Below are 13,192 nucleotides of genomic sequence, written 5' to 3' on the forward strand. Positions count from 1 at the left end.
AGCTGCACGCTCAAGCAACCCGACTCGAAGGAGAGGTCCCGCCGACGCTCGCACCGCCCGCTACGGGCCTGGCACCTTCTACGGGCCGTGGTCTCATTCAAGCTGGACTTGGGCCCGGGGGTGGCGTCGGGGTAGTGGACCCTCCCAAACACCACATGCCACGACAGGCGGCAGCCTGCGGGGTTCGGTGCTGGACTCTTCCCTGTTCGCTCGCCGCTACTGGGGGAATCCTCGATAGCTTCTTTTCCTCTGCTTAGTAATATGATTAAATTCAGCGGGTAGTATCGCCTGCTCTGAGTTCGTTGTACAAGGTGTCGCACGCCACACCGCCAGCCGGCTGTGCACGCTACCGAGACAGTACTGGCATCGCACGTTTAAGGAGACGCGACCGGCCTCACAGGCGGCCACGACACTCCCAGGTCTCAGAAGCAGGGCAAACGCCGCGCGCTTCAGTATACGTAGCTGACCATCAGTCAGACGTGGCGCGGGAACGAAATCCATGGACCGCAATGTGCGTTCAAAACGTCGATGTTCATGTGTCCTGCAGATCACATGTCGAAGTGCAATTCGCTACGTTCTTCATCGACCCACGAGCCGAGTGATCCACTGTCCTGGGTGATCTTTTTTAGTTTCCACTGTCTCTTTCAAAACAGTTGCATAGGCGGGACTGAGGCGTTTGACGGCCCCTGTTCCAGTGTTTTGTCCAACGGCCTCGCGGCCGATGGGCGTCGTACGGCTCCACACCGGAGTGGACAGGCACTCGGGCGAAAGTCATTCAAAATCGGCGCTAGGTGACAGGTGCCGCAGGCCAGCCGCTCCAGAGCTTCAGTGCTCGTACCAAACAACAATTCCATTAGTTTTGAGAAGCACGCGTGGTTTCGCAGGCGGCGCACGGCTACTGAGAACCGTACAGGTAGCGTGTTGCCCGACACGACACGCACATCGAAAGACATGCAGTCTAGTCGGTAATGATCCTTCTGCAGGTTCACCTACGGAAACCTTGTTACGACTTTTACTTCCTCTAAATGATCAAGTTTGGTTATCTTTCCGGTAGCATCGGGCCAACGGGACTGCAGCTTTGTCTACGTCCACAACGCGACCCATTGGCCAATTGGATACCACTAGATTTCCTCTTAGTCGATCCCAGTCTGCCTTGCGCCAGTTGTATTTCACGATGCCGTTCACCTGGTCTTGAGGAGGAGGCTCCCCATCATAGGCTACAGTGAATGTGATCAGAGTGTGGTCACTTAGTGTCGTTCCCCGCCATACCTTCCAATTCTCCGTACAGAGAAACGCGTGTGCACTGTTAAGTGTCACATCAATGTTCGAAGTCGCCTTCGAAAGTTGGTGGGAAATTTGGTCGGTTCAACGCTTCTAGTCCGAGCTCGTGAATTGCTTCTACGAGTCTCTCAGCTCGCCTGGCGGCGCGTCGAGCGCCGAGAGGCGTGTTGTCACTGTGCCATAGGGGTGACATGGCGTTTGCGTCCATTGTGCAAATTAGCAAGTCATTGCGGTAGAACCCAACCGCCTCTTTGGAATGGTCAATATACGGTCTCTCTCGGTGCCTGTACTGGAAGTACATGTTTAGCACGAAAAGGGTGAAATTGCCAGTGTTTATCTCGGCTAACACCATGCATGTGTTGCTTTGTAAGACGTATGCGTTGCCGGAGATGGGCAAGGCATGGGAGAGTCTCTGACCAGAGAGCAGGATGTAGTTAGTTGTTGCTTGTTGCTAGTCGACATTAGTCTTCACTAGTCTGCGTAAGTCGGCAGTAGTCGGCAGTTGTGTGCGCGTGTCGGCGCGTGTCGGGAGTCTACTCTGGTCGAGACTCTGGAGGATGGGTATTATTGTTTAAGGTAAAGAAGCAGCCTTGCGCATATCTAGTAATGTATGTGAATTGTCATTCAAATTTTTTTTAAAAATGCCACAATAATAATTTTTATAGTATAAAGTAATTTTTTTAAAGAAAAGCATTCATTTCAATTTAAAGATTTTATCCAATGAATAATTAATTCCTTTCACGAGTCACAAAGCATAGGCCAGCATTGCACGGAGCTGTGCCAAAATTTTTTTAGGTAAGAACATATGTATTCGCAGTTTTTATTGAGGTAAGAATTTTTGCTTTTTTTATTCAGAATACAGGGCCGAGACGCAGCGCTGCTGTCGTCATAAAATTTACCGGGTTACTGAATTTTCCTTTTTTTATTTTTGGTGTTTAGGAATTTTTCTGTTTCGAACTTAACATTAAATGAGAAAAGAATTTTGTGGGAACATTAAATGTGAATGCATTTCTGCACAGAGATTATAAATGGGAGCCAATTTTTTTCAGGGGTTACAATATTTAAAATTCATTTAATTATTATTTCCGTGGGGAGTTTACACTTGGTTCATCATTTTAATTAAAATTTTCGTGTGCGGAGGTTACACTTGGCGACATCCGGCCAGGATCGTATTTCTTTGTGAATATTCTGATAAGTAGTCATATATCTGCTCTTATTTACTTAAATGTAGTTTGCATCTGGCGCAACGCATTTACTAATTTGTCACTCTTTCTTTCACAGATCATCGGCAATTTGTTGCTCTTTGTTGTAATTGTGTTTGTTGCATTTTTTGCATCGTCATTGGTTCATTTGTGCTTAATTTTGATTAGTGAAAATGCCGCGGAAAACTGTTAACAGTACATCGCGATGTGCAATGAGTGAAATAGCCGACTCGAATAGTTTGACCGTTAATACTTGCGACACTGTGTGTAATAATAATGATAATCCTCCACTTACAGACAATCAGTGCGTACCGATCACTAACATAGATTTTGATCCTAATGATGAACAAATAAATTCAATTGTGTCGTCTGTCAATTTAACGACAATTGATGACGCGGCACGTTCTGTTACAGTGAACGCTGCCCAGTTTAACACACCCGATTTGCAAAATCTGAATAATGAACAGACAAATTTTTCTAACGAAAATGAACAGTGTAATAAAAATACGTCAGATTTATTTAATTCTGGTGTAATGACCAACAGTGCACATCCGATTAGCAAACATTTTCAAGAATCACAGAATAACCAAATGGTTACACAAAACGTGACAATTGCTGGTACGCCATCACACAGCACAGAGAATAGAGTAGGTAATACTGGCTTGGATCAAGTTATGGCATTAATACTACAACTCAATGAAAAATACGACAACCATTACAAACAACTTAATGAAAGTTTTGACAAAAATTCCAAACAGTTGTATGAAATAATCGACAACCATTTCAAACAACTTAATGAAAGTTTCGACAACCATTTCAAACAACTTAATGAGTCGTGCAAACAATTTAATGAAAGTTTCAAACAGTCGAATGAAAAACACGACAACCTTAATGAACAGAACAAACAACTTAGTGAACAGATTAAAGCCGTTACCGTGCAACGTCATGATACTAAAGAACAATTACGTGAGGAAAGTAAGGCTTGTGCTACGAACAGTAGTGAAGAAATTAGATCTGTTGCACAAGAATTAAATAATACACATGCAGCCACAACAGAATCACTTAGAAATGAAATTAATGCAGTCACTAAACAATGTTCAGAAAACGCAACACAGATACGCGACGAGTTTAATTTAAAGTCACCAGAACTTTCACACACTCTGGATACGGAAGTCGATAAGAAATGTGAACAACAGATCAGCCAAATTGACGAACGTATTAAAGTGACAGAAATGAAAAATGTTTCAATCACCAACACGTCACAGCATACGGCACATTCTGAACATTTGTCACACTCACACAGCCAGTATAATTTAGTTAATTTGCAGAGAGTACGTGACTTGGATTCCGAACAATCACAGACGAATAGATTCTCATACAGTCCTGAACCTGTTCAGACATTCAGAGACGATAACGTTGATTACGAGCAATTTTTATCTGTAAGAAAATCGAAAGTATTTAAAAATGACAGAGCGCAGGTGCACGTTTTGAACTGGATACGTCGATTTGTTTTTGTATTTTCACTGCCATTGCCTGTAATGCAGAAACTAGCTTTGGACTGGATACAACAATTTTCTTTTGAATTTTCACCGGCATTGCCTGTAACGCAGAAGCTAAAGTTTATTTGCAGCGTGTAATAAACCTCAGGGGATTCATTACGCTTTAATGAATATGTGCCGTAGCGTGCAGAGGGCCCCGAGCCGTAGTAGTGCTATTTCATCTTTAGTTTTCTGCACTGCTGCCTTCTCTTCTACTATCCTTTATATCTATCAAAACAGCTCTTCAACTATCGCTCTATCTAGGATTATGAAAGAGTAAAGAAAACCTGATAAGTCAACTTTTACCGAAAGTGACAGTTTTCATTAGACGCTCCAGAAATGACAACCACGAGAACTTTAATACCTGACAAAAATTTAATCATCAGTATGTGTAAAATTATCAGCAACAGCGAACGCATTTTGGTAACAATAGAGGTTTTTCACAACAACAGCATGAAAGCCAACCGGTTAGCATACCTAACCAACAATGTAATCTACAAGGTCAACCAAGCTTTAATGTTTCGCCGCCTACACGCATGGCGTCAGCTCCAACAAATAGTAACGCACAGCAACAAGGGAATCAGTACGTACAGAAAACACACTATTTCAATTCCTATCGCAATGCACCGTATAGAAATGACTATCATGACAGACGTAAAAGTAATGAGCACAATTTTCAGCGTACGTTTAATAACAGTCGGTTTTACCAGCAGCCGAATCATCCGCAACAACAAATTATCATGAATGAACCAGACAGTAGATATCATCCCGAACGTAATACGTCAGGAAAAAATAACAGAACAGTTCAAATAGTTGAAATGCCACAGCATTCTCCCGAAAATAATAGCACGTCAGATGGAATTTGACTAGATACAGTACAGGTTTCATCTTCCAGCAACGCAAGCAATACTTCAGATACACAGAATCTTGTTCACGAAAATGTTATCTGAAACAAGCTTTGTTGAATGCTCCACTTTTATCATACGTAGATGTTACTTGAAATTTTTTTCATTGTCACCGAAAGTTCTAACACCGCTTTAGGCGTACACATTTTTCAGGAAATTGAAGAAGATGGTTGTACAGTAATTAAAAATATCGCCTTTGCGAGCCGCATTCTGTCACCTGCTGAACGCAATTATTCTGTTACAGAACTTGAAACATTATATGTTGTATGGGCATTTACGAGATTTCGGCATTTTCTTTATGGAAGACACACTACCGTTTACACAGATCATAGAGCTATACAGTTTTTACTTTCCGCTAAATTTACACACGACAGATTAAGTAGATGGAAACTTTATTTACAAGAATTTAATTTTACAATTGTTCACATTCCCGGTACACAAAATATTGTAGCAGACGCACTATCCCGTTCTCTCAGCAACAATCACCAAGACATCGCAACCAACTTCTGCAAAGCAAATTTCAGCGTGATGTACATTCAACAAGTTGCATTTGAGAATTTCATTTCGTCGTCATTACAAGACATAGCACAAGAGCAGAGTAAAGACAACGTATGGAAAGAAATTAAACACCTTTGGCAAGATAGGAATAATGTTACCATTAGATACCATTACACTGTACGCAATGACATTCTGTTTCGCCGCTCTCACCCTGACAGCAACAATTGGTTATTATGCATTCCTGACGAACTTGTTAACAAATTAATCTGGTATACTCATTTAAGTTAGGCACATTACGGAACCAGAAAATGTTTTCTTATACTGAGACAGAACTGTTATTTTACCAACATGGAGAAACATATTCGACGAGTTTTAGCGTTATGTAAAATCTGCCAGAAAGCTAAGTCGGATACGACTTCACATATTCCTCCATTACATCCCATTGTAACTGTTAAATGGAGACACATGGCCGCTGTAGACATTTTTGGTCCGATTCCCAGAACTAATAGAGGTTTTTGCTACATCTTTGTCGCTGTTGAAGTCACTTCAAAATTTGTTACCTTTACTCCGTTACGCAAAGTTACCGCTAAAACTGCTTCGAAAGCATTTGTGAAACATTTTCTATTTCATGTAGGGCATGTATTGAAAGTAATTTGCAGAATATACTGCCATAAAAAACATATTGATTGGGACACACACATACTCTCATTCCAGGATGTAATTAATTCCATACCAAATGAATCTACTATGCTATCTCCATCTGTTATACTGAAAAATGTTGAACCACCTAAAAAAATTAAAGAATTAGTAACCTTTCCTACATCTCGTCGTCTACGACACCAGGAAATAATTGCAATTGCGCTGAACAACATCAAACGTGCTGCAGAACGCCGGAGAAGACAGGAAAAACAGGTTTGTACACGCCGTGACTTTCACATTGGACAGAAGATATTAGTACGCACACATTATTTATCTAATAGAGGAAAAAGTAGATATAGTAAATTTGAGCTTCTATATGCAGGTCCATATCGAATTCGCAGCATTCCTCACTCCAATGTAGTACACATCGAAATCTCCAACATCAAGCCCTTTATGGAATAAACATACTTTATCATTTATCACACTGTAATGCTATTTCCTGATTTTTTTATGACCACTTATGCAATTATATTCACATGAACACTTACTTATGATTATCGTATTTTTTCTTGGCAAGTGCCTGGCAAGGTAAGGTTGGCAGGTCGCTTTTCTTGTCGTTACACATCAGACCGTGCACATTTTCCATTTTTTATGTATGTATGATTGTTTTACTGTTTTGTTTGTATGCACTATGAAATGTTTAAGATGTAACAAACACCAGTTGATTTTGACATTTGCCTTATGATATGTCAACATCGTGACTATTTTACATTTTTTTTTTTTTTTTTTTGCTGCTACATTGTGATATTCTGTGTACATTTTTGCACCTGCACACTGTCTATGTTTTTGACATATTACGTTTTTTGTCATGCTATGCTGTATGCTCAATTATATCACTAGAAACCAGCTTTTATTTAAAGGGTATATGATTTAAATGCAAGACATTAATCATTGTTCATCGTTTTCAGAAAGAAATAACGTGTAAAAGAAATAAATTAAACAGGAATGGGAATTTAACCTTCGGAATGAACGAAAGAAGACGCAATACCTCGTCACGAAGAGTAAATGGATCAGAATTAACAAGCATTAACAAGAATATACTATACACATCGTATGATAGCAGTCTTAACTAATTTTTTCTTTCAGAATACGAGGCGATTGATGCAGACTGTCAGACAGAACTACACATCTTAGTTTTAGTGATGAAATATGCTAGAAATAAGGAACTCTATACTATGAATAGTTGTATAATGAATAATGAAGTGACTTTTCTGCAGATGATAATGAATGATGATGAATAGTGATGAAGAATATGCTACTATGGATAATGAAGTTTTTCTTTACAGGTGATGATAATAATGGAGTTATGATGATATGGATAATGAAGTTTTTCTTTGCAGGTGATGATAGTAATGATAATGAAGTTTTTCTTTGCAGATGAGGATAATGTTGAAGTTTATGTATTTATGTTATGTAGTTATTTAAGTATTTGTTGCAGTTCGTTTTGACAGTATTTCTTATGTCGCATGGTATGATGACTGAAGGTTTTGGAAAAGACAGCTAGAGAACATATATATTTAATACACATTTCATTATCTGTTAATTCGAAGTTCACTACTTTTCAACATAATATGCGTTTCTTCTTTCAGTTTAATAATCCATTTTGTATTTTTGCAGGAGAAATTATTCATGAAATTAATGTGCTATAAGCAGTTGGTCATTAAACCTGTGTCATTCATGAATGTGGTCACATATACTCTAATTGTTTCATAACCTTGCTACAGCTGACTGATGACGAATGACGTTACCCATCTTCATTTGCAGCAATAAGTCAAAAGCAAATATTGTTATGCCCCAGCAATTAATTATCTATCCCAACGCAATGCATTGCTAGCACAAAAAAAATGTATTACCAGTGCCAAATAATGATACCAATTTAAAAGAGTTATGAGTAATACTAAATAATTTTTTTCCAACCACAGACTTTGAGTAATAGCTACAGAGTGTTACATTTTAAATATGTTATATGTCACTTGAATGATGAAAAATGTTTTGTAATATCCAATACTTGCTGACCAATAAATGCCAATGTTTCTTATATGTTAAATTTGTATTATGTCACTTTCATGCTATATATATGAATACCAGTAGCTTGATGCTACACTCATTAGCTCCTGTTTTGAATGATGACTTCTGATGATTTGTAATTGGCCAATGAGTGCCAATAATTATTTTTAAATATGTTATATGTCACTTGAATGATAAAAAATGTTTTGTAATATTCAATACTTGCTGGCCAACGAATGCCACTGTTTCTTATATTTTTGTATTATGTCACTTTCATGCTATATACACTCCTGGAAATGGAAAAAAGAACACATTGACACCGGTGTGTCAGACCCACCATACTTGCTCCGGACACTGCGAGAGGGCTGTACAAGCAATGATCAAACGCACGGCACAGCGGACACACCAGGAACCGCGGTGTTGGCCGTCGAATGGCGCTAGCTGCGCAGCAGCCGTCAGTGTCAGCCAGTTTGCCGTGGCATATGGAGCTCCATCGCAGTCTTTAACACTGGTACCATGCCGCGACAGCGTGGACGTGAACCGTATGTGCAGTTGACGGACTTTGAGCGAGGGCGTATAGTGGGCATGCGGGAGGCCGGGTGGACGTACCGCCGAATTGCTCAACACGTGGGGCGTGAGGTCTCCACAGTACATCGATGTTGTCGCCAGTGGTCGGCGGAAGGTGCACGTGCCCGTCGACCTGGGACCGGACCGCAGCGACGCACGGATGCACGCCAAGACCGTAGGATCCTACGCTGTACCGTAGGGGACCGCACCGCCACTTCCCAGCAAATTAGGGACACTGTTGCTCCTGGGGTATCGGCGAGGACCATTCGCAACCGTCTACATGAAGCTGGGCTACGGTCCCGCACACTGTTAGGCCGTCTTCCGCTCACGCCCCAACATCGTGCAGCCCGCCTCCAGTGGTGTCGCGACAGGCGTGAATGGAGGGACAAGTGTCGTCTTCAGCGATGAGAGTCGCTTCTGCCTTGGTGCCAATGATGGTCGTATGCGTGTTTGGCGCCGTGCAGGTGAGCGCCACAATCAGGACTACATACGACCGAGGCGCACAGGGCCAACACCCGGCATCATGGTGTGGTCAGCGATCTCCTACACTGGCCGTACACCACTGGTGATCGTCGAGGGGACACTGAATACTGCACGGTACATCCAAACCGTCATCGAACCCATCGTTCTACCATTCCTAGACCGGCAAGGGAACTTGCTGTTCCAACAGGACAACGCACGTCCGCATGTATCCCGTGCCACCCAACGTGCTCTAGAAGGTGTAAGTCAACTACCCTGGCCAGCAAGATCTCCGGATCTGTCCCCCATTGAGCATGTTTGGGACTGGATGAAGCGTCGTCTCACGCGGTCTGCACGTCCAGCACGAACGCTGGTCCAACTGAGGCGCCAGGTGGAAATGGCATGGCAAGCCGTTCCACAGGACTACATCCAGCATCTCTACGATCGTCTCCATGGGAGAATAGCAGCCTGCATTGCTGCGAAAGGTGGATATACACTGTACTAGTGCCGACATTGTGCATGCTCTGTTGCCTGTGTCTATGTGCCTGTGGTTCTGTCAGTGTGATCATGTGATGTATCTGACCCCAGGAATGTGTCAATAAAGTTTCCCCTTCCTGGGACAATGAATTCACGGTGTTCTTATTTCAATTTCCAGGAGTGTATATGAATACCAGTAGCTTGATGCTACACTCATTAGCTCCTGTTTTGAATGATGACTTCTGATGATTTGTAACTGGTCAATGAGTACCAATGTTCTCTGTAAAAAAAAAATGACTTATGAACATTATTCTGTAATACTTCATACATGGTACAGAAATGTTCAATAACTGGGCGATGAGTGCCACAAATTACTCAAATTAGTTGTTAGACTAGTGTAATTAGCAATGATGACTGGCATAAGACTTCATGTCCTTCACCTTGTGACCTAATTACCAGAAATTACTGTAATATCCGTTTGTCCTGTCTATCCTCATGCTCATGGAGCACTATATTTGGTTTTTTCACTAATTCTACGTTGGTGTACCTTACAAGAACGTGGTTTTGACACGACATGCTGTCCACCACCTTGAGCGATGGAGATGTTATTATGGTCCCACTGTTTGGTGTACCTAATGTACTACCAAAATGATAACATGGAATATTAATACGACATTTCAGTGTCTTGGCTACACTGATTAATACTTCAGGGAAAAGAACTTCAGATTGTTTCACTTGGTGTTGTGCTTCTGTAGAAAGAAATGGACTTTGAGTGCAGCTGCGTGCAACCTAATGTGCTACAACCATGATGCAATCCTTCCCTTTCCTATCCTAGTTCTTGTAAAATAGTAAAAAAAAACTACAGTGCGTGTGCACTTTTTGTCATTTGTTAATATGATTTGTGCTCATTACGTATACATTTTGTGATTTGCTGATATATTCTGAACTACAGTGCGTATGCACTTTATGTCATTTGTTAATATGATTTGTATTCATTATGTATGTGCTACAGTGCGTGTGCACTTTATGTCATTTGTTAATATGATTGGTACTCATTGCCTATACATTTTGTGATTTCCTGATATATTCTGAACTACAGTGCGTATGCACTTTATGTCATTTGTTAATATGATTTGTATTCATTACGTATGTACTACAGTGCGTGTGCACTTTATGTCATTTATTAATATGATTTGTATTCATTGCATATCCATTTTGTGATTTGCAGATATATTCTGAACTACAGTGCGTGTGCACTTTATGTCATTTGTTAATACGATTTGTACTCATTGCCTATACATTTTGTGATTTCCTGATATGTTCTGTACTACAGTGCGTGTGCACTTTTTTAAAAAAAATTACTTTATATTATAAAAATTATTATTGTGGCATTTTTTAAAAAATTGGAATGAAAATTCACATACATTACTAGATATGCGCAAGGCTGCTTCTTTACCTTAAACAATAATACCCATCCTCCAGAGTCGACCAGCGCAGACTCCCGACACGCGCCGACGCGCACACACAACTGCCGACTACTACCGACTCATGCAGACTAGTGAACACTAATGTCGACTAGCGACAAGCAACAACTAACTACATACTGCTCTCTGGTCAGAGACACTCCCACGCCTTGCCCATCTCTGGCAACGCATATGTCTTACAGCTTAGGTGTGTCACTTTGACTGCTCTTAGAGATCGATTTAGCGCAACGATTGCTGCCAGAGGGTACTCTCCCCCAGCTAGGATCTGAGCTGTAGTCAGCATATATCGTATCTTTCCGTCCCTGGAGTAGGGCTCTTGCTGACATAGACTGTCTAGGGACTCCTCCTCCGCTCGGCGTCGTACCTCGTGCATCATCGCTTGCGTTCACGCGCAGTTCAACTGTCCTATTTTAACCGACGCGGACATTGTGATTCTTCACAGTCCGGTCGGCAACAGGTGAGCCTGCAGCCGGTAAGGAGACGGTTGACTAGAGGTCTTGTCTCCCATAGCCTGTCCTCTAGATTTTGCATTGTGTGAGAATCTTGTAATAGTCACACTCTTTGCCTGGCGTTACACATGTGATGTCACGCTTTTTGCACAGGATGCAGACCGCTGTGTCCCCCACCTCTCTGCAATCATTTCTCATGTGGCCATTCTCGCCACATTGCTCGCATGTTATTATAATCGGGTCCTGCTTGCAGAACCTTACCGAGTGATCCACATCCTGGCACCGCGTGCAGACGACCAAGTCCAGATAGTTATCGACTGGCATGGACACGAAGCCCATGTACAGTCGTTTCTGCCTTAGAAAGGCGACTCTGAGTCTGGGGTTTACTTCCACCATGAGATGTGATATCTGTTTGCCCCTTGGTCCAGTCCAGAACTTCAGCTTAATCTCCTGGCGGAATTGTGTTTCCGAAACTCCTCCAAGGTTGTTTTGCTTTAGATTAAGCTCTACCACAGCCTCCTTCTTCATGACACAAGGTACATGATATTCGATTATCATGGCTTACAAAACACTCGTTCGACCTATACTTGAGTATTGCTCATCAGTGTGGGATCCGTACCAGATCGGTTTGACGGAGGAGATAGAGAAGATCCAAAGAAGAACGGCGCGTTTCGTCACAGGGTTATTTGGTAACTGTGATAGCGTTACGGAGATGTTTAATAAACTCAATTGTCAGACTCTGCAAGAGAGGCGCTCTGCATCGCGGTGTAGCTTGCTCGCCAGGTTTCGAGAGGGTGCGTTTCTGGATGAGGTATCGAATATATTGCTTCCCCCTACTTATACCTCCCGAGGAGATCACGAATGTAAAATTAGAGAGATTAAAGCGTGCACGGAGGCTTTCAGACAGTCGTTCTTCCCGCGAACCATACGCGACTGGAACAGGAAAGGGAGGTAATGACAGTGGCACGTAAATTGCTTTCCGCCACACACCGTTGGGTGGCTTACGGAGTATAAATGTAGATGTAGATGTAGATCTGCGGATTGAGATTTTTCGGCAGCTCACACTTTAGTGCTTCTGTCAGTTGGGTGTTAGCCAGAAGCTTCTGGCGATCAGTCTCAGACGCCACATCAACGATGAGCATCGGACCTTTTGTGGCGACCCGTGAGAACTTCATACCCTCGACCTCCGACTTGACCAGGGAGGTGAACTTCTTTTTCACTTCTGCGCCACTTTCGTTGCCCATAGACTTGATGAAGAGCGTTGCCTTCTCAGTCTGGGCTTCGGTTATCATCGCCTGCGTCTTCCGTTCTGGGGAGGGTGGAGCGGCGGCAACTCGTGAAAATGTCTTGGGCAGGGCCGGGGGCACCGCCTTCGTTCTCGCCAACTCTTCCTCCAGGGCATCCACCCTTCCTGTGAGGTCCGACTGCGCCATGGCCCAGTCAAACAATTTGGCTCTCAGTTGTCACTTGAAATCCCCCAGATTTGTCTCCTCGACCAGTTGCCCTGGTTTGAGAGACCCGTCTACGAGTTCCAGGACGTCCTCGAGCCGCGTCGCAATGAGCTTCTCGGTCGCTAGATCCTAGGGCTTGCCTTGTAGCGGGACGTGCCGTCCTCAACTGGTCCGC

At 42.5% G+C, this 13,192-nt stretch overlaps 1 pseudogene; it reads right to left on the bottom strand.

Moving 5' to 3' along the window:
- Nucleotides 1-463: 463 nt before the first annotated feature.
- On the bottom strand, nt 464-618 carry LOC126476506 (5.8S ribosomal RNA; annotated as a pseudogene).
- Between the last annotated feature and the right edge of the window lie 12,574 nt (nt 619-13,192).

Source organism: Schistocerca serialis, chromosome 4 (genome assembly GCF_023864345.2).
Source record: "Schistocerca serialis cubense isolate TAMUIC-IGC-003099 chromosome 4, iqSchSeri2.2, whole genome shotgun sequence".
Classification (NCBI taxonomy): Eukaryota; Metazoa; Arthropoda; class Insecta; order Orthoptera; family Acrididae; genus Schistocerca; species Schistocerca serialis.